The sequence below is a fragment of the Mus pahari genome, chromosome 9, assembly GCF_900095145.1.
Source record: "Mus pahari chromosome 9, PAHARI_EIJ_v1.1, whole genome shotgun sequence".
Classification (NCBI taxonomy): Eukaryota; Metazoa; Chordata; class Mammalia; order Rodentia; family Muridae; genus Mus; species Mus pahari.
In genome coordinates this window covers 56,861,903-56,884,821 of record NC_034598.1, presented here as the reverse complement: position 1 = coordinate 56,884,821, position 22,919 = coordinate 56,861,903, and the positions used below count along the sequence as shown (strand labels likewise).

At 42.7% G+C, this 22,919-nt stretch overlaps 1 protein-coding gene across 17 annotated transcripts in view; it reads left to right on the top strand.

Moving 5' to 3' along the window:
• The window catches only part of Grip1 (glutamate receptor interacting protein 1), a 611,271-nt gene that overhangs the window by 397,916 nt on the left and 190,436 nt on the right, over nucleotides 1-22,919 (top strand). The gene's annotated exons all lie outside the window — the stretch shown is intronic.

Sequence of the window (22,919 nt, the reverse complement as noted above, 5' to 3'; positions counted from 1 at the left end):
AGACTCCGTCCATGACTGTTAGGAACTAACTGTGAGGGGAAAGATGTAAAAACTGGGGGCCAGCAGGCTGAGGGATTTGTTGTCAAGCTGAGAACCTGTGTTGGGTTTCAAGAATTCACATGGAAGGAGAAAGCCAACACACACACACCACATACCACACACACACACACACACACACTAAAGTACTAAAATTATTTTAAATTACCAAAACAGATGACTAATTCTAGATCATTATAGTTCACAAATATTTTAGCTTAGCCCTGTTGGCATTTAAACCAGATGAGCCTTCAATGTATGGAGCTTTCTATACTCTATACGTTATACAGTATTAAACAGCATCTCTGGCCTCTACTCACAAGATGCGGGCAGTGACCTCCCACCCAGCTGTGACAATCAAAAATACCCCGGGTATTGTCGGATGTACCCCAAAAAACAAAACAACCAACATTTCCAGAGCATAGAACCAGAAAGTCCAACCTGAGTTGACAGAGCTCTTCCTAGGAATTGTGGTGACAGTTGTGTTTAGGTCTGATGAGGGACTGGGAGCAGGAGACAGAGAAAAGCAACTGAGTTGTCTTAGGTTTCTCTCTGCGGGGTTCTCTGCATGTAGTAACTGAGGGGCGCTTCAAAGGCAGAACGGTAGGCCCACTCTGTGAAAAGTCACAAGTTAACTCTGCAGAGGGGTACACGGCCCTCGAGGTTCAAAATCATAATGGTATTCAAGTGTCTAGGCATGGCTTGTCATCGGGTTTGTGTTCTCGGACATGATAGAGCTAATGAGGCATCCCCCTGGGGAAGGCAGCCTCAGGAAGGCAAGTGTCACTTGGGGGTCACTTTCCTCTGTGTCTCCAGGCAGAGTCCACATCCGTGCTTCCCCCACCGGCTTCTGAGCTTGGCCCACTGCCAAGGCTAACTGCCCCAATGATGGAATCGCTTCCTTTAGCTCTCTCTGCTCCCCCTGACCCCTTCCTCCAGTCTGTCTTCTGGCTCTCCCTACCTTGGCTCCCGACCGGCTGTACTCTTAGGCAGCCATGGCGGGAAGGAGAAATGATTCATAAATGTATGTATTGTCACTGTGTGCAGGTGTTTAAAGCGCGTGCATGTGGGCACAGACTGCCAAGGAGTATGTGCGGGGACTGGAGTCTTCTCCTGTGCATTCTGAAGACTGAGTTCAGGTCACCGGACTTCAGCGACAAATGCCCTTACCAACGAGCTATCTGGAAGCTCCACAAAAAGAACTTCCATCCTGCCTTCCATTCCCAAGAAAAGACTCTTTTGTAGATTGGCACTGTGTCTAAGGCCGGAACCAATCACTGTGCAACCAGGTAGAGAGGGATCTGATTGGCCAGTATTAGATCTCAGCAAGGCCCTCTCCAAGCACAGGTAGAATTAACCCCACTCCAAAGGCATAGATTTAGGATGAGGCAGCAATGTTCCCCCTAGGTAATCCAGATACTAGTAATAGTGGAGAAAAACCAAGAGCAACCACTAGGAGAGAAGAACATGGTGTCTCCCATTATCATTTGTCTTATTGAGCTCCCCAGCCACGGTGCGAGCCTGCTAATGTCAGCTCCACCGCTGTCAGGTACACGCTTGACACGTGGAAATCATTCAGTAGACTCTGCGGGCGACTGCTAAATTCATGAGCCAAGGGTCTGCTACATTTGGTTGTTCTGTTGAAGGTCAGGACCACAGTCTTTTTCCTGGTACAGAAGCATTCGTTATGCGGCTGAACAGTCCCCGTCTGCTGCAGGGAAAACCCTTCCGGAAGAAACAGTCGTCTTTCTAAGCTGAGCTGAGCTGTCTGTCAAGAGTGATAAGAAGGAACTCAGGATTCTCAGGGAGCTCAGGAAAATGCATTTGTAGAGGTTCTCCACAATTTGGTGCTATCATATAGCAGCATAGATTGCCAGAGAAGAATGTGCAGAGACCCACTGGTTGCCAAGTAACCTGAGACAGCACATGTGTGACACTTCCCATTTGTAAGGCACAGACCCAGATCAGGGAGCGAGTGCCATGTGGGGAGAGCACAGTGAAAGCGTGCACACATGAGACATGATTTGAGATTTACCGAGACACTAGTTATTTTCATCACGGCGACCGGGGACAACAAGGACCAGCTTATGGGAGATGGGATTTTGGCTTGCGGTTTGAGAGAGCACAGCCCATCATGGCGACGAAGGTGTATGGCAAGTGAGTATGGCTGGAACTCGGTAGATCTCAGTGGGTCGGTGAACAGCCAGCACAGGGACTAGAGCTTAGCTGTGTGCTTCAAGGCTAATCCCCACATGACCCTCTTCCTCCCATTATACCACATATCCCAAGGGTTCCGCAAGCCTACATCTGGGTAGCATGTGTCAAAACCCATAAGCTGGTGGGGGCATTTTCTATGCAAGTAACTATCAACTAATTAGATGAAGCTAATATAACATAGGGTATACCATGGAATCCATAGCAACCCACCTGCTCATTTGAAGACCTGTTGCCAGATTGCACACTGGTGAATATAGGATCATGATAGACGTAAATACATGTGCCTTTCTTCTCGACCCTCTCAAGCTTTTTGTTTTAAGTAAATAATAGTACTACAAGCCCTACACCAAGCTTAACGTTTCTGGAATGGGGCTAAAGGACACGGTTTACAGGTAAATTGTGCTCTTGTCTCGGCTTCCGTTTGCATTTGGCTCATAAAGACAACAGAAGCCAATAGTGGGTTTTCACTTCGAGCTATTTGTAAATGTTATGTCAGAAATTAGCTGTAAGTGTTAGGTTCTCTGGCATGAGTGAGCTTGTGAATGCTGCCCATAGTAAATGAAATAGACTCGCGAGCGTGCTCCCCTACAAATGAGAACCCCAAAGGAAAAATGTGCTTCCCACCTAACTTTTGCTCTATTGTATGAGGAATTTCACATGAGAAAAAGTCAGACGATGAGCCGTCTTTCCCGGGGGAAATATGAAAAGGGGCGAGAGAGGAGAAATGGAGGCCTGTGCTGTCAGCCCAGAGCCCTCTGCAAACAGGGATTGTGTTTCTTTGCTGCATATCTTTAGCATAAATGATTATCTTACATGCGCCATTTCTCTTAATCTATTCAGAGAGAATCAATAAATTATGCTTATTATGCAAAGGCAAGAGGCATTTCATAATCTATCCAATGGTGAATTTCTCATATCTCCATGTTACTTGGCTTCACTTTTGTCACGGTTTTAGTGATTAGGATCTAAGGATAGCAAACCTGTTACATGGTTTGACTTGAATTTGTAAACCATCGTGCGACATATCTTTGTGCTTGCCGAAGTGAGGCGCTTCGTCTACTCATCCACAAAGCAATGCCACTGATCCCTATGCAGCGTAACCCTGACCTCTGAGAACTTAAATAGCAGTATGGAGAAGGAGGAGCGAGTGACATGCTTTTATAAATTATTTCTTGCCTACCCAAAATCAATGTAGTGTTGTGTTTCCATGACGATAGAGGAGACTTTAGACGGAATGGCCAGGAGAGCTGTGGGGTAGAGCTGTACTGTTACTGCTTTGTCCCTTGACATTACTGAATACAGATTTAAACTAATTGATTAATTAGGAAGAAGGAAGCAGTGGAGGGACAGGATGGATGAATCTGGATTGGAACAAATGCTTGCTTCTGTACCAGCGTGGCCAAGATTCACTTTGACTTAAAATAACGGAAAAAAAAATTAATGAATGTCTAAAGGAAAGTTCAAATATGCCTCGGACCGATAAACTGAGCTGATGCCAGTTAAGGCTGAGAAAAGACCTAAGGGTCATTTTAGGTGATCTTTTGAATGTGAAAGGCCACTGGGGAGATAGAAGGAAACAGCTGATGTTCACAGAAATACACAGGTCTTCTTTAGCCCTAGAGCTTTCTGGAGTGGGGAACCTAAAGAAAGTTCTCCGAGAGGAAACGATGAGAGGTGATAAAGGATTCCTGAGTGGCAGTGATGAACTTGGGCCCCTGGGGGAGAGGAGACAGTAAATCTGAGGAGATGTGTGCCAAGTTTAGAAAACAAATTTGGCACAGGGCACAGAGCTCAGTGTAGAGAGTCAAGCTAGCAAAAGGACCAGGGTTCGATCCCCAGCACCACAACAAAGGTCACAAGTACCATGAACCTTACCGTTCTGGTAACTCAGAAGCATGGGGTATGTGTTTGAATACTTTGAACTCACTACAAGCCAAGACTGGTCCAGGCTCATCTCAGGTCAGAGCCGTGTGGGTATCCACCATCCCTGTACACCTCTACTTCCGTTTCATCCTCTCAATGCTGAAGATCAAAATGCTCATATTCCACCCATCTACTACCTGTAAAAGGCTTAGGATACCAGTTTACTATTTATTTATATGTTTTTATTTATTTACATCTCAAATGCTGCTCCCTTCCAGTCCCTAGTCCCCCCTTCCCTTCTCCTCAGAGAGGATGGGCCTCTCCTGGATATCTATCCCCTGACCCTAGTGTATCAAGTCTCTGCCAGTTTAGGCACATTCTCTCCCACTAAAGCCAAACAAGGCAGCTCAGCTCTGCTGGGGAACAGATACCACAGTCAGGCTACAGCTTTAGAGAGAGCCCCCACTTCAGTTATTGGGGGACCCACATGGAGACCAAGATGCACGTCTACTATATATATCCCAGAGTGCCTCGATCTAGCCCATGTATGTTCTGTGGGTAGTGCTTCAGTCTCTGAGAGCCCCCAGGGGTCCAGGTTAGTTGGCTCTGTTGGTCCTCCTGTGGGGCTGCCATTCCTTTCCTGGCCTCCAATCCTTCCAACTCTTTCATAAACGTCCCTGATCCCCATCCAATGTTTGGCTTTGGGTATCTGCATCTATTTTAGTCAGCTACTGGGTAGAGCCTCTCAGAGGACTGTTATGCTAGACTCCTGTCTGCAAGCATCTTAAAACCGGATACACTAAATCTCATAGAAATCAAAGTGGGAAATAGCCTTGAAGGTATTGGTATGGGAGACAGGGAAATCTAGGTCATATTTCTAAATGCAACGCCTCCCCCAGAAAACACCGTCTGTAACCGCTACATGCACGAAGCTCGAAGCTCTGTGCTGGAACATGTTCAGTCCCATTCATCCATTCCCTGAGCAATGTTTACTGAGCAGCTACTATTCCCTCAGGAACCATGCAGACACCTGGGATACAGTGGTAAGAGCATAGACAGTTGTCCTCACAGAATGTAAAATCTAAAGAGGGAGCCAACTAATGTAGACTATAGAAGAGTTCTGTGTGGTAGATCATGGCGGTACTCAACACATAGGCACCTTTGAGGGCAGAGCTGGCACAACCACTGGGTGGGTGCTGGGTGTGAAGGGGAAAACTCAGGAGTCCTGGTATTTTCCTGGAGGGAATCTGAAAAGGGCTCAGCCACTGTGGGAAAAGGTTTGTCAGTTTCTCAGAAAGCTCAGCACACAACACCATGTGACCCAGCAATTCCATTGCTACATATAAACCCATAAAGGGCTCAGAGAAGAGTTACAGCCATGTTTTTAGCAGCATTTTCTGTAGTGGCCCAAAAGTGGTCAGAACCAAGCATGCCTAATCAGATTGAGCAGAATGTGTGTGTGTGTGTGTGTGTGTGTGTGTGTGTGTGAGAGAGAGAGAGAGAGAGAGAGAGAGAGAGAGAGAGGNAGAGAGAGTTTTATATATATTACATTTATATATATTTGTCTCACTTAGCATAACAGGTTATCTATCCACCATTTATGTTATACTATGTACAAAATTTCAAAGTATTCCATGTATACAATATATATCCCATATTATATATCTATATGTATTATTTTATTATTATATCATATAATTATATATTATAGTTAATATTATATATGTATGTATATTTAAGTGAGACAAACCAGGCACAAAATTATACAGTATAGTACTTTTAAAATGAGAAACCTAGAATACAGGCAAGTTTATAAAAGCAGAAAGTCGAGGGTATTTAATTATTTTAAAGATAGAGTATCACTGCGCCAACTAAGCTGGCCTTGAACTCACGGCAGTCTTCCTGCTTCAACACCCTCAGAGCTGGGATTATAGATAGGTGTGAGCCTCCAGCCCCCTGGATGGAAATCTCAACTTCTGGTTAAAGAATGATCTGCAAATGGCAGTGATGCCGACCAAGAAACGTTGCAAATATTTTTAGCAGCACTGAACTGTATGCATGTATGCATAGATCAGTATTTAAATGGTAGGTGTTATGCCTACCACATCCCACAAAGCAAAAGGTTTGCTTTCTAGAATCTCTGTGCCCTACCATTTTCCCCCCAAGATAAGCTAAGATATTCCAAAATAGATTAATCTGTTTGTAATCTTAATTCACTCTTTGTGCACTGCCATTGAAAATTAGGAGTGTGTACATCTGTGCCAATTAGTGGAGTAGGGTGGGAAGGGACATGCTGAATGAATGGCCTCCTGTTTAACCTTCCAAACTCCAAAGGGAGGTGTGCAGCTTAACCCTTCAGCTGTGAGGAGAAAGTGGCTCAGGAGGCCAGGGACGCATCCCAGGGAGAAAAGCAATTAACAAGACACAGGACTTCCCGGGAGCTACCCAAAGTTGTAAGTTTCATCCCTGGGCTCTGAAAAGTTGAAGAACCCTCAGGGAGGTGTGCCCTGCAGCACAAGATCAACTCAGCGATGCTGAGTGTTCTCTGGACCTCTCTAATTGCTGACATCCATCCGAGATGGACTTGGGAGATCCAGGAGAGAAGCTTCCTAGGTACATAAACAGGAATCTGAATCAAAGACTAAAAAATCAACTCACGACCACAACCGTGTAGACCTTGTGTGAGGGGGAGGGAATTTTGTGTGTTCTGGATGGTAACAACATCCAGCGTCCTCCTGGCTGATTTGACCTACTATTGACAGATGTCTCAATGGACCATTGGCAGAGATGGTTCATGAACCCTTGGCCCTAGGTGAGGGCTGCTAGAGCAGTGGTTCTCAACCTGTGGGTCTCGACCCCTTTGGGTGGGGTCAAAGGATTTTGTTACAAGGGTGATACATCAGACTTCCTGCATATCAGACTGTTATAATTTATAACAGTAGCAAAAATACAGTTATGAAGTAGCAACAAAAATAATTTTAGGGTTGCGAGAATCACAGCAATGTGAGGAATTATATTTAAAGGTCTCAACATTAGGAAGGTTGAGAACCACTGTTCTGGAGAAAAACTTAAACAACTGATTTTCTAAGGCAATTGTGACATTCTTACCTGCACACAGCCTTAGTCTTTAGCTTCTGTGGAACCAGGAGAACTGAATTGGTGGTGTCAGGAATGGGGCTTGAGTCTCTCTGTCACTGCCCTCAAACTCTGTGATGCTGGGGGGCGGGGGAGTATACACATCGGCCCCATACATTATGTGTATTGTAGGGCCAATCTCAGCTCTGCAAATGGAATGATAGGTGTGTGTTTGCCCTGACTCTAAAGAGTCTCCCTTAGAGCTGTGTGAGAGATAGACATTCAGCTCTTATCAATTATGTGATTCCCTCCCCCAGCAGTCAAAGTCTAACAGGAAGGCCAATTTTTTAATCTCATTCTTCAAATCCTCTGTATATTCCCGGTTCTCTTTGGATGTTGCTTGGTTCTTGGGGGATCAAATTGGATGCACAGTGTCTAATCATCTACTTTTGCAATCATTTTTAGATGACTTTACTCTATAATCGCCCTTGGGCTTTTCTTCCTCCCTTTTAGTTTTCGTACTCATGTAGATGAAACTGGAAATGTCTAGTACATGAGTCATTTGTAGTTTCTGTTGATCCCTCCTGGGTTCATCTGTGACACACTCCCTTTTTTCTCCTGACTCAGAACGAACACAGGAAGCCAATTGCCACAATCTCCCTGAAGGAGACCTAGACCATAAATATTGGGCTAATAATTTTGCAAGTGTGTCACCAAAAAGAAAGCAAGAACTCCCGTTTGTATGGTCCGGCAGCTGCAGGAAAGCAACCAGCCATAGCTCGCTCTATTCCTGTTTTGATTCTAAGGTGGCCTGCGACTTACATTGTAGTATCTAGGTTTGGGTGTATAGTTCTTAAGTTGTGAACATCGTGTGACCGTCTCAAAATGCCTTGCACAGGTTCTACTCTCTCTTTGAAACACGAAGAAACCTCTTAGTTCAAGTATTACATGTCTGTCTGTGGCTCTGCAGTTGTCTCCCTATTTGAATCTAATGTGTGCACATCCATTTCTCTTGGTTTTGTATTTTGATCTTAGCACCTTGGATACTTTTTTCTTTGCATTGTTATTACCTAAGGAAGAGCCTAAATAATAGAATCTGCAATAATCAAGTATCTATAGCAAATTTTATACTATGGCTGCTCATTCTGTATATATTCCTGAATTACTTCTTTGCTATTTATATGCATTTATCCATCTATCATCTATCAATCTATCATCAATCTATCTATTATATACCTATCTACCATCATTCTGTCATTCTATCTATCTTTCTTTCTATTTATCTATCATCTACCTGTTTGACTGTCTTCCTGTGTGTGTGTGTGTATGTATATATGTATGTATGTATCTATCTATCTATCTATGCATCTATCTATGTATCTATCATCTATCAATCTAAATGCCTATATATCATCTATTCATCTATTATCTACTTATATACCATTTTTCTCTTTCTTCTTTCTTTCTTCCTTCCTTTCTTTCTTTCTTTCTTTCTTTCTTTCTTTCTTTCTTTCTTTCTTTCTTTCTTTCTTTGTCTCTATCTACCTACCTATCTTTGAGACATAAGGCTCTCTCACCAGACCTGAAGCTCACCAATTTTGCTAGACTTCTTTGGTAATAAGCACAAAGGATCTTCCTGTCTCCGCCTCCCCAAAACAAGGATTGCAAGCTAGCACTCACTTTTTTTTTCCTTTTTTTTGCATTGCTTCTACAGATCCTAACTGGTGTCCCATGCTTGTGTATCAAACACTATAGTGGCTGGACTATCTCCCTAGCTCATACTTTAGATATGTGTGTGTATGTGAATATCATTTTTTATGGCAACAGATACACAGGGATTTGAATTTCTGGGCATTACAGACTCGTGGAAAATACCTGCATCCCTTATTGTTCCCCATGGGATAGTCTGCACAGGGTCTTGAGCACCCTGGACTGTGCCTGTCACAGTAGGTGGTGCTGAATATTCTCTCTTCTCAGCTAGCCTACTCCAGCCAGCCAGCTTTTGGTTTCCAGTTGTTTTGCGCGTATGACAGTTAATCAATGTTAATTTCGAGGAACCTAATTCGCTGTGCGTGCTGGTGGGTCTCTTCCAGGGCTTCATTATGCATGTGCTTTCATGAAATGCCTATCAGTGTTTGTTTTCACAGCTGCAAGCCTTTTATGGCCAAAAGAGTTACGGAAGACAACAGAAGTGTATTCAGCAGTACTATATGTCCAGCATACTCAGAGAAATCCAGGGACGGGGGCACCCTAATCAATCACACTGTCTGATTCACATGTTCTATAACCGGCAGCTTGAGAGCGGGACAGCCTAAGATTCCCTCCCTCCCCTGTCCTTCACCCACACTTTCTCTGCTTCATATGAGAGATGAATACCAATTCCACTAGTTTCTGAGAATTCTTCCAGATGTTCCCTAAATAGATGTAAACAAATAAAATTCATGTTCATAAGCTTTTCTTACAAAGTGCAGCATCCCGTGACTGATAGGCTCATTGCTTTTTCATTTTCTTTTTTTTCTTTCTTTTTTTTTTTTTTTTTTTTTTAAGATCTGGAAAATGCCTCTGAGAGATTTCCATATTGACCAAACAAATGGTTCAGCATTCTTTGTATGTGCACACTCCACTTGGCTTTAGCACATTCACAGTTACTAAGCAACTTCTTAGTTGTGAATATCACCAATAGTTATTGATAAACTAGCATTATTTCCTATATTTTGCTATTAGGAAACTACATGTTTATATATATATATATATATATATATATATATATATGTTTATTATATATTTATTTTTATTTATTTATATATAAACATGTAGTTTCCTAATAGCAAAATATAGGAAATAACCCTAGTTTTATATATATATATGTTTTATATATATATATATATATATAATATATATATTATATATATATATATTAGGTTTTTTGTTCATTGTTATGAAAAACAATATTTATAAAAACCACTTAAAAGAAGGAAGAGTTCACTCTGGGTTGTAGTTCAGAGTATAATCATTTATGACAGGGACACTGTGAGAGCAGGAGCTAGAGACACTGGTCACACACAATGACTGCAGGAAACAGAGATGGGTGCTCCTGCGCTGACTGCCTTCTCCTTCTCAGTCAGTCCTTACTCAGCCCAGGGAGCGATGCTATGATGCTACCCACAGTTAGGCTGAGTCTACTCCCCTCAGATACCCCAGGGTAAAGGTCCCCTAGGGGTGTGGCCCGGTGTTTATCTCCTAGGTGATTCTTTATCACGACGACAATCAGTATTAGCCATCACAGCGTTCCTAAGCATATCTAGAAAGTAAAACACAGGAAGGCAACTCTGGCCAAAGGCGCATACACCGATGACGTTGATAACTGTTGACACACTGCCCCTGTTAAAGGTTATTCTGGTTAAGATTCCATCTGTATTGGTGAGAGTATGTCTCACCACAGCTTTGGAAACACATGTCAGCCAACATGCAGACACTTGTTGATTGAAAAAACAAAAGTGCTTCATGAACCCTTAGTCTGCATTCCTCATATATGGGCATTAACATTTTCCCTGCGTTTTAAAAGTCATTTGTAGCTCGCCCTACAGGCTGATCTAGAAGGATTTGCACTTTCCAGGTCAACTTGGTCTATATAAGGAGACTTGGTCTTAGAAAAGGTAAAGAATAAAACATTTTATTTCCCTTCCTCTGATTTTATGTTCATACCTCAAACCCATTTAGGTGAGCTTCAGCCTATAGGAAATTAGAATATGCAGATATCTCTGAGTCACATGAACCCTCATAGCTAATCTGTAACCAAAGCCAGTGTTTCTTTGCTGGACTAGGCTCATGGCACTTGTATGGTGGGGGTAGAAGAGTGGGCTCCCCTGACCGTCCCTGGGAATTACAGTTTTTCGGAGAAATGGTTCTATTTAATATTGGAGAAGGAGAAGAGAGACGTGGTGAAGCATTTCTATTGCTGAATTAATTCACGCAGCCATTCGAGTGCCTTGATATCATTAGCTTCGATTAAACATCCTTCTTGTTAAAATAATTAAGAACTAAAGCTTATTAGACAGGTAGTGTCCAAAACAGATGAATATGGCCGCAGTCGCAGCAATTAACATGCAGCTCTTTGTCTCCGTGGTGGAAGCAGCCAGACCTGAAATGGGGTCTCCTTGGATAATTAAAGCTGTTATTTCACAATTCTACCATGGGGATGGTTTACTAAAGCTGAAAGGAACCGTAAGCTGTCTACTTCTTCACCACCTCTGCCCCATATGTGCACGCACACACATCGCTTGCCAAGCTGTTACCTAACCCTTGAGGGAAAGAGATGTTTTGGGTTTGAGGGTTTTTTTCCCCTTCTTTTATGACTCCTAGAGACAAATGAATCTTTGAGAACACACACCTGCAAACTTTAGGAAGGCAGCAAGATTTGCTCTAGCACACAGATAATTTGATTTGGCTTCTGTCCATTCCTGAGGGGTGTGTGTGTGTGTGTGTGTGTGCGCGCACGCGCTTGTGTGTAGGTGGTCAGAGGGCAACTTGGGTTATTATGCCTCCAGCCTTAGGTTCCTCTACCTCCTCCTCCTCCTCCTCCTCCATCATCATCATCATCATCACATCATCATCCTCTCTTTTTTTAAGATAATGTCTCTCACTGTCTAGAACTCATCAAGTGAGCTAGGCTGGCAGTTCAAGTAAGATCAAGGGGTCCATCTGGCTTTGCCACCCAGTCTTGGGATTAAAGGCATTTGCCACTATAATATTGCCAAGCAAGCACTTTGCCAAGTGAGTCATCTCCCAGTGCTTTTGAAAATTGAAATAAGCTCAATTTATAACAGACTAAAATAGAACAGGACAAAGTTCAGTTTAATGGTCCAACAAAAGAATTGAACCACAATCCATCAGAAATCAAGAAGAAAAAGAAAGATCTTGTGGATTGTAAGGAAATGCTCACAGGACTTACACACAGATGATCAAACGTGTAATTTAATGGGTTAAAGATAACTCGGGAGTTTTCAGTTAAGCTGAATGCAGATGCTTTGGGTTTGAGTGGAGGTGTGAGGGAAATCCATGACTGTTCCGGAGGTTCTGAGGTTGATATGCCTCGTAGATAGCTATACTGTTGTGTAAATACTCAGACAGGCCGCAGGAACCCGGTATAGCGTGTGTCTGGAGCTTATGGGAAAAGTCCTAATTGCAGACTCATTATCACTTAGCATGGAAAAGAATGAGGAGAGAAGGGGGAACGGGTGAGCGAAGGACCCAGTCCTGGTGTGTGTCACTATTTACACGTCAGCCGAAGAGGGACGGACAAAGAGGCACAGACAGCTTGGCTGCAGTATTGTCAGTGAGTTAGTGAGTTAGTGAGTATTGCCAGTGACAAGTGGAGGATCCCGAGTCAAGCAGAAGAGAACTGACTCCTGTCTTACTGCTGAAATGTTGAAAGTGAGGACCGGTGTAGATTCCTACATGACTTTAAAGACCATGTGTACCCAGACAGGCTTCTAAGAGAGACTTGGGGCTAGAAGTGGGTGCTGGCTCTATCGTGTTTCCAGCACCTGCTGCTTTTATGGATTTAAACCCCGGGATGCAGTGGCAACTTATTTTATACTTGTGTAGAAACAAACATAATTCAGTAAAAAGTAATTGTGCCTTAACGGTGATTCGGGGAAAAGAGAACAAATTGGTGTGTCCTGGGTGGCCTTCCGTGAGATTCTCCAGCAAGCTGGGGGGTGATGAATAGCACCCTGGAGGACTCGCCGTTCGCTCGAGTTCACTTTTTAGAACATAAATGTATAGAAATGAATTAGAAACTTCTTTTAAAAGGAAGCAGTTATCTCCAAGCTGGTTGACCACAGCAGCCTGTCCCTCGTCAAGGCTCATCACGTGAAGTACAGAGAACAGTGTACTGCCATTGCGTAAAAAGATTGAAGGTTCTCCGAATTCAACTGCTCCTCGTTCTGCTTAATTAAAACGCTGAACTGGATTGGAGCATTTGGGGAATCTGTGCAGCCAGGGTGCATTCCACAAAACAACATCTTCTGAAAGAGTCTAATGAATCCGGTACAAATCAGATTTGTGTAATTAGTGATAATTATGCATAAAAGACCAGGTGAACAAATTTTTGCCTTGTTCTAACTCAAACGTTTGCAAGGGGCATTGGTTCTATGACCACTGGGGCTCAATTAATGCGGTGATTTAATAAACAATCTCCTAGTGCCAGAAAAGAATGGGCATTTGGCCTCCCACTGTACTTGATTTCAGGGACTAAGTTATACCTGTGGGAGGACTTACCATATCATGTGCTAAATCTATGCTTTATGCTTAATAGAGTTCTTATGTATCGGGGGCAGGGGAAAGTGCTTAACTGTTCTTTGAAGGAGTAAGTATTAGCCTCTCAGAACTCATCTCTAATTCATTCTATTTATTAGGTGGACATCAGCATTTAGTAGCGATAGTGTACACCAAGGACTTTCTACATATTGTCCCGATTAGTTCCCACAGGTTTAAAGTAGGCATTATTATCCCATCTGAAAGCTGAGAAAAAATTGAAGCCTTAGGAAATCTGTTGGCAAAGTGAATGGAGAGAGCAGTTTAGACAAAGTTATGAACTTGAATCCTGCATGCTTCTCCCACGTCGGGTTTCGTTTCAGGTCTCACTGAAAGAGATTATACTCTTATTTCAAACTGTCTGCCGTCAGTGTAGACTGAGCTAGCAAGGAACACCAGGCATGGCATCCACGTGGTAAAGTCAACGTCTTGTTGGTGAGATATCATAAGGTCCTACGTGTGGGAAATGGAGAGCTTCCTGCTCTTGTCTGTCTTCCGTTAGCTTATCACCCCTGGCGACAGAGGAAAGTCCCTTTAGTGACCGTGTACCCTCTGAGTATGTATGACCTCTGTGATTGCTGTATGTGACTTGCAGTCTGCACGAGTAGGGACCACATTGCGAGTGAGCGTATGCTTCCCCGAGCTGTGCACATAATGGTGAGTGATGCCCTGGACTCCCGGAGACTGAGCCTTCACCTTTGACTTCCACCTCATCTCAGCTATACACCCATGTGGTGCAAGAACCCACGTTCCAGGGTCAAGAATAGAATAAACTAAAGGAATGGGGAAAAGATGGTTTAACTATACAACTTGCTTGAGGCTTCCCCCAATTTCGCTGTCATGTTTAACATCCTTCATTTCTTCTGTGTTTGTAAATATTTAGCAAAGATAACAAAGTGTTGTGTTCTGGTTTTTTTTTTTCCCCCAAAGAATTTTTCTAACCTAACTGATGTTTTGCTAAAATTTCTGCTAGTCACAGTATAAAAAGAGATGCCTGGAGCCCTCTCCTCCAGGGAAGGCGCTGGCACAGCAGAATCAAATCCTTATATGTCAGCTTTCTGATCTCCAGTTCTGCAAATGTGACGGTTTCCAGACAGGGCACAAACACTTTGCTTATTTCAAGCAATGCATCTCTAAGTGTCCAAGAAGCCAATATCTGAGCTTTACTGTGCACACACTAGCCACCCCGTGGTGTTGACTGTTTCTACCACAATAAATACTGAATGTTTTCTTAAGCTCATCTTAAGCAAAATAGACACCAGTAAAGTTTTCATATTGGAGGAAAAAGAAGGGAGGGCATTGTTTAACCTCAGTGCCTGCTTTAGTTTCCATTGCTGTGAAGAGACACCATGACCACTGCAACTCTTATACAGGAAAACATTTGCCTGGGGCTGGCTTACGTTTTCAGAGGTTTAGTCCATTATCATCGTGGCAGGAAGCACGGCAATATGCAGACAGACATGCGGGAGAGGTAGCTGAGAGTTCTACATCTGGATCCACAGGCAGCAGAGAGAGAGAGAGTGACTCTGGGCCTGGCTTGAGCATCTGAAACCTGAAAGTCCCATCCCCATACCCCAGGGATGATACACTTCCTCTAACAAGGTCATGCCTACTAATAGTGTCACTCCCTCTGGGCCTATGGGGGCCATTTTTGTACAAACCACCACAGTATCCAAATGTATACCCTTTGTAGCTACTTTATGTAAGGGTGTGTGGGCTAAACATGTGCCTCCCTCTGTACAGTGCCTGCTGTCTGTGGTACTTCATTTCTTCAGTTTGGGTCACTGAGATAGTCTGATTTCTCACATGACTGTTGTATAGGCTGCAGGTTGCAGAACTGTACTACATACATGTGTTTCATCTTTGAGGACTCTCTAAGCTGAGCTAATTTCTTTTTCTTACAGCATCACTGGGTATCATGTAGACATACTAACTGTAGAATTCCAATGCCTTTGATTGTATAAGTTAAAATATAAATTTCTCATACATTTTCTGAAAATTGGAAGTTCCTAGAATGCCATGGCAGCTCACTCTCTTCTTAGCATTTGCTGCTGCCTTTAAACCCCTACTGTGGGGTTCCAGAAGAAAACACCAGATCAAGATGGTGATTTTCCATTTCTGCTGTTGTGTCTTGTACTGTAGAATGGAATTATAAGAATATATTGGATTTCAGAGGTCAGTGTACTGCTTATAAATAGATATATAAAGGAATATATAAAATATGTATACTTATGTAGGTCTGTTTATGCATGACATGTATCTGTTTTATGTATATGCACATATATGCATATATACTACACTTCCTGTATTTCTCACATGACCCTGATATACAGCTCACTGAGAAGTATAAACAGTGTTTATGACAACAGTCCTGACTGATTTGCCTATCCATATTGCCTGCTATTTAAAAATAAAATAAAATAAAATCTTGCTTTCATATGCAACACGACGGAAAATTAAAGGCATAGGAACACTGGTATGAAGCTGCGGCTTTGTAATTTTGAAGTGCCTGAAGGCAGGTGACAGGGCCGATGAGCTAGACGACGCAAGGAAGTTTCAGTTCTCATAAAGGGACCGCCTCTGAGGTACTCCTGCTAATAGAGTCTGAGACCGCCGTACATGATTACTTTCATAATTGAAGTGTCCCGAAGCAGATTCAAAGCTCAATAATGAAGCTGACAGTCAGTGGTAGAGGCAAAGGTCCCGCCCATTCTGGATTCTTGTAATTGCTGCTGCTTTGTTAATTGGGAAGCTGGAAGGGCGCTACTGAACACACGATGCTGGGGTATCATTCTGAATTAAACAATCCCACTCTGTGTCATTGAAATGCATTTCCCCCGTTCATCCTAATTAAGTATAAAAGCTAAATCTTTGTTCGGGCAAGATTTATGGAGAGAGTGAAGCTGATGAGGTAGACGTAACCCAAGGAGAGGCAGACAAGCAAGTAATTCGTGGGGGAAATTCTCTATCTGAATAATTTGTCTCTGAAGCAAATGAAGATAATTTGAAATTTTTTGGACTATTAAATCTAGGTACCTGCGTTTTAATTTTTTACATTGCTGCTGACAAATTGAGTTACAAAAGACCATTTAATATCACATGGATTTTCCAGCTAAAAACTCAGCAAACAGTTTGCCCAGAACATTAAAAAAAAACAAAAAAAACAAAACTATAAATCATCTTTCTTTATTTTGAGGGTGGAAAGCGGAGTCGCCGAGTTGGGCAGCATGAAAATCAGTCTCCAGCTGTGGGCTTCCATTTTCTTCTTCTCTCCCACAATTGTTTGTTGGGAATGATTTATAATGAGTCACCAGGGCCACATTTGGGAAGGAATGGTCCATGTAGTTAGGCAGGAGTGAGTTCAAATGCTGCCTCCGATTCTTGTTAGCTGTTTGGCCTCAGGTAGCTTTTTAATTTCTCCAAGGTTAAATTTTCTCCTGTTCAATAACTGGGGCTCTAATAGCGATGGCTACAAAATCAAATGCACTTTCAAAGAATTCGCACTAGGAGGCAGTGTTCAGAAAGGATATTTGTGGCTGTAAGAGAATACAACTGACTGCTGGTTCTTTTCCCACCAGGGAGAAAAGAGCTTTTACCCTTTGAACCGCGGTGGTTCATATCTGGGTATATAATTTATACTATTGTATTCAATTCTCATAGGAATCTTATGAGGTCAGCATTTAATAATTGAGGCAGCCGAAGCTCCAGAAAGATTGGAAACTCATTCAAGACCACCCACGGAGCAGCACGCACTATTGCACTTCAGTGATATTCTAGTGAATTAAAAATGGCTTTAGAGTCTCCCATTAAAAAACTGTATTTCTGTCTTCACACTCTTGTGAGGTTTTATCTGTGTAATCACAGTCTCTTACTGTAAAAGCAGAGGGTATCTAAAGTATGGCTTTAAATAACAGAAACCTGGCTGCCGTGTTTCTGACAGATGAGTAAACCCTGCTTTAATCATGTATTAAAAACGCCTGTCATCTGTTTGACAAGCAGTCATCTGCTCTGGCTTGACCTAGAGATGAATTAATGAAGAAAATCATGTGATAACTCCAGTGTGTGAGATGCATTATTCTTGGGGCCTTAGATGCAATTTCTGCCACCCTTCCCAATGCTGGACAAGCAAATATGTGTTCTAACGTGACATGCTGTGACAGGGACATACACTTAGAAACTGGGTGTAAATTTGGGGATTTTCTTTTCTTTCTAACATATTTTTTATTTTATATGCATGAGTATTTTCGCTGTGCATCGTGCATGTGTGTGTGTGTGTGTGTTTGTGTGTCTGTGTCTGTGTGTGTGTGTGTGTGTGTGTGTGTGTGTGCCTGTGTCTGTGTATCTGTGTGTCTGTGGTGGCCATGGAAGCCAGAAAAGATGTCAGATCTTCTGGCCCTAGAGTTAGACAGTTGTCATCCACCATGTGAATGCTAAGAACTGAACCCTGGTCCTCTGTAAGAGTAGCAGAGCCGTCATCTCTCTAGCCCGAATCATAAACTTTTCAAAACAAAAATATTACTCAAATATGTTCAGAAGTATGTCCTGAAGTTATCCAAAACCAAGAGATGATGATTAGGGGGTAACATGACCATGGTATTAATCACCCTGAGTCTTAACGGTCCCTCTGAGTTGCTGTCTAATGGAGGCCAGGCAGTCTGCTCAGGGATTCGGCTGCATTCCCTGCTTCCAAGTCATCAACTGAGCTACAGCACTCCTGCTCTGGATCCCATGTGATTGCTGAGATAGACTTAAAGAGCCAAAGGAGAGAATGGTCACACCTCCTTGTGACCACACTACCCATGCCTGTGATAGATGTCATGCTACCTATGCCTTTGGTGGATGTCATACTATCCATGCCTTTGGTGGGTGTCACACTATCTATGCCTTAGGAGGGTGTCACACTATCCATGCTTTTGGTGGGTATCACACTATCCATTCCTTTGATGGGTGTCACACTATCCATGCCTTTGATGGGTGTCACACTATCCATGCCTTTGATGGGTGTCACACTATCCATGCCTTTGATGGGTGTCACACTATCCATGCCTTTGGTGGATGTCACACTATCCATGCCTTTGGTGGGTATCACACTATCCATGCCTTAGGTGGACATCACCTGATCTAAGATATATTCACACCTCTGGCTTCAGGAACTGTAGTGAAAGGTTTGAAATACTATAGTCAATAGGCTATCAACAGTGGACAATGGGCCTTGGGCATTGGGAATGGACAATGGTAATGTCTAAAGTATTAAAGGAGAAGAGAGAGTATCCTGTATTTATGCACTTAAAGATTATAAACCACGTGAGGGAAACAGCTCACAAATGCTCAGTCAGTGGAGAACGGCAGCACAGCGTAGGACTGAGAGGCAAACATCCAAACAGGTCCCATCTCCTAAAATCCCCGAGCCTCTTGGCTAAAAGGTATTCTTTCAAAAGATCTGTTTCATGGACTGCAAAGATCCTTTAGTATTATAGCATAAGTTAAATGATGACATCTTTGTCACAAAGATGTAAGATCCAAACCTTTAGTGAGATGATTCTTTCTTTTTCCTAAACTGAAATTTCAGGAGAACATCAAACATTGTCCCAACCGCATTTATCAGTGACATGTAGTGACACAGAATATTCACAGCTGTTGCTACACTGTGCAAGGGCGCATCTCAAGAGAGTGTGTGGAAGCTTGCTAAATAGCATCTTGTTATTTTCAAAAGGAAGATCTACAAGCCGTGTGTGTACAATGTTCTGTCCGTGCCCTTTGTTGCATAGTAAACCTGGGCATAAAAGTTCATCTGTAAGCTTCATGTCACCACGTCAGTAGGGCCATTGTACCTGTGCTATTACATGAGTACTGATAAAATGCTAGGTGCTCACAAGATAGGGCATTTAATATACTCACACTGCCCTGGGATTTGATATTAGAGAAGCTCCCTGTCAGTCGCCATGGAATATACAGCATAAGATGAATGACGGCAACTTATCCCTTAAAGCCTAACATTTCTTTGGTAAAATAAACTTAGACATTTTGCTATTTGAAATCGAACTGAGTTCTCGTGACGAAAGAAAAATCCAATTGCCTAGAAAGGTCTTAGATTTGTGCTGGTACAGAATGAGGGCGTGGAGTTTTATTAAATTCATTTACTTACTTGGTTGGGAAGGGCACCTGCCGTATGTGCATAGGTGGGGTTTCAGACATCAAACTTAGGTTGCCAGGCTTGGGAGCAAGGCCTTTAGCACTGAGCTATCTCACAAGCCGGATCGAACCTGTTTATATCAGTGGAGATGGATACCTCTTTCCCTAAAGAATGAGGCACTGCTTAGACATACATTTTAAAATGCAGCTTTGAGTAGCCCAGAGGAGCTACCCTGAGGCAATTCATATTTTCCATCAGATTTTCATTCTACTGCAAATCTATTGACTCCTTGAGTATTCATTTAACTGTGGGAAATCATGAGCTTGCCATCTGGAATCATCTAACTGAGAAGTCAAAAGCTTAAAGTGTATAGTTCTTACTACATGCAAAGAACAGAGAATGTGCACTTGATTTAAGCCATTAAAGGAAGAGCTGGTATACTAAAGGAAGTGGGTCTCATGGGGGAAAGTCCAGACCTTTAGAAATGTTGGTTCTTTGATGAGATAAGTCTGCAGAGGCACAACTATGGCTCTTCTCTCCTTAGTGGAAACTACATTAAGAAGCAAGGAGTTCTCATTTGTGGCTCAAACATATTAGCGATAGAAATGCCAGAGGCAGAAAATGTGCAATTTCATGCTCATTAATTTCAGAAAGGACTTACAAATTAACCCGGCTAGAGAGATTCTTCTTCCAAAAAGGTCTCCTGCAATATCAAGGGGTAGGGTTACCACAGGCCACATCCACGAGGTCCACCAGATGTTCAGGGTCGCAACTGTCTTCTTTGTTCATGAATTCCATTCTAAGATGAGGGTGTATGTTGGAGACCTTCCCACTTCTAAGATAATTGTGATGTGGCTGTGTGTGAAAGGGCAAGAGGTGGAGACAGTGTGAGGAAGTCTTTACCCCTGGCCCCATCAGCAGCAGGACTGAATGTCCATGTTTGTCCAATAACCCACTGCTACTTAGTCTTGGCACACAAATGGTTATTATTATTATAATCCTTGCTGGCAACTTGATCAGAATTAACCCCAGTCCTGTAACTCAACCCCTGTAGAACTTTTGAAAAGTTTAGAGTGAGTGAAGAGATAGCAGAATTCACTCAAACTCTAGAATGTTATGCAGTCTTACCTTCATTTGAAGAACTAATTCTGCAATCAAGTTGACAGTCACCGTCCCTGAGGCCCTATGCAGGTTACTGGTATCAGTTTACTAACTTTTTGGTAGGTGTTCCTGTACATCATCAGTTGAGGCAGGACAGACAGGTGACCTCTTGCTGCCTGTGAAGTCAGAAGGACTTGATGACAGACGTACCAATAGGAGCAGAGCTTTTGGCATTCATGAGCTCGTGAGTCACCTGGAGTTTTGGTCACAGACTCTGAGTCCGTAGGTTGGGATCTGGAGTTGTGCACTTTTGACAATTGTCTAGCATCTACTCATACAGGTTGCCCGGGGCCTTATTTGGAGATGCAAAGAGAAAACAGAACAGGAAAGCAGAGTATTGGTCTTGAAAGACAGATATCGTAACAACACGACATGCATAGTTGACATTGTTTTTAGCTGGAAAGCTTAACTGATGAAGGAGTGTTAGCTCTGGCATAGCAAATACTTGGGAGAAACAATTTTAGTGGAGAAAATGCTTGTTTAGGTTCATAGTTTTAGTTGCATGTGATCCTATGTGCTTGCACAGAACACCACGGTAACAGGAACCCATAATGGAGCCAAGCAACGCTGTTTATGGCTGGCAGGAAGTAAGAGACGGAGCAGGGAAAGATGCTGTGATCCCAACAGCCTCCTTCCTCTGACTAGACCGCACTCCCTATTTCCCATCTCCTTCCAATTATTCTACCATCGTAAACTTACCAAAGATTTTCCCATCAATGAGGTCAGAGTTCTCAGGATCCATTCCTTTCTCAGTAGCCAGTAAGCTAGTCCCCATCAAGTCGCCAGTGTGTGAGCCTATGGAACACATGTCACACTAAACCAAACAACAAATGGCTGTGTGGTTAAGAGCAATGTAGCTTGGAAGATATGCTATCATTGTGAAGAACTTAGGACATCTTTCTTGTTTTGCTTTCCTTTTGCATTTTTTTTAAAATTGAGATTCTTATTTCATTATATTTCTCCCTTCCTGTTACTCCCTCTAAAGCCATATATATATATATATATATATATATATATATATTCCTAAATATAACCAGCTGGGTTTATATAATGATAATTATATATTATCCTGTAAGCATGTTTTCAGGGCAAACCATCCGGCACAGGACAACCAATTGCTGTGCCCTTCCCTGGGGCAGACCGCCTCCCCTGGTCTGCTTTACCCATTTGCCTCTAGTTCTTTGTGTAGTGTTAAGGTCTTGTTGGCGTTTCCCTGTTCCGTGTTACCTTTGTTTTTAAGATGAAGCTGTGCTGTTTGGAGGCTGTGTTTTTCTACTTAATGTCTGAAAGTATAGTCCCGGATCCCATAAGACTTACAAAGCCCATCTGCCTCTGAGTTACACAACTCTAATGAAGGCTGCAGAGTCAGGGTGGATGTTAATGTCATGCAGATGTGAAATAAATGACAAGAGGCAGGAGGGAGAGGAGGTGGATGGAGTGAGAAAATCTTTCCTTAATAGGAGAGAGACCATGATGGAGCAGAATATTAACCTCACCTCCTACCATCAAATTCATCTCATCTCTGTTCCCTTCTGCTTTAAAACTAGCTGTGTTGACTGCTTAATCAGGTTAGTGAAGGAGACAAAGGACTCATTCTTACTGGTGTATCGCCAGTAGGTATCTTTGACTGTTGTCTCCACATTGCTTAAGCAATATTGCTGAAGCCTCGGTGTGAACTAAGAGAACGGCAGAACATTCTGTCCATGGGAAGACGCACAGGGTAGCCTTGACTTGTCCCAAACAAAACACGGCTGTTTTAACTGGAAACAGTGATGAGTGAGTGAGGATGGAAGAGAGATACAAGGTCATCTCCTGGAGCTTGGACTTTAGTTCCTGTGAGTCCACCGTACACATCACTTTAAGGAGAAGAGAAAGACGTAAGTCACCAGTACTTTCACCCAGATCTTTTCAGTTATTTTCCAGAAATCTTGCTTAAGATTTTGAGGATCTCATCAAACCACCATTGTAGTAAGCTGAATTGGAAGATGAGGACACAAGAGAAAGAAACAACCATACGGTGTTCCTGGGCAACAGGAGCGAGATCTACACAACCACAGCTCAAAAAAAAAAAAAAAAAAAAAAATACATGTAGGCAAAAGCTTAGTTTTCTCTTTTC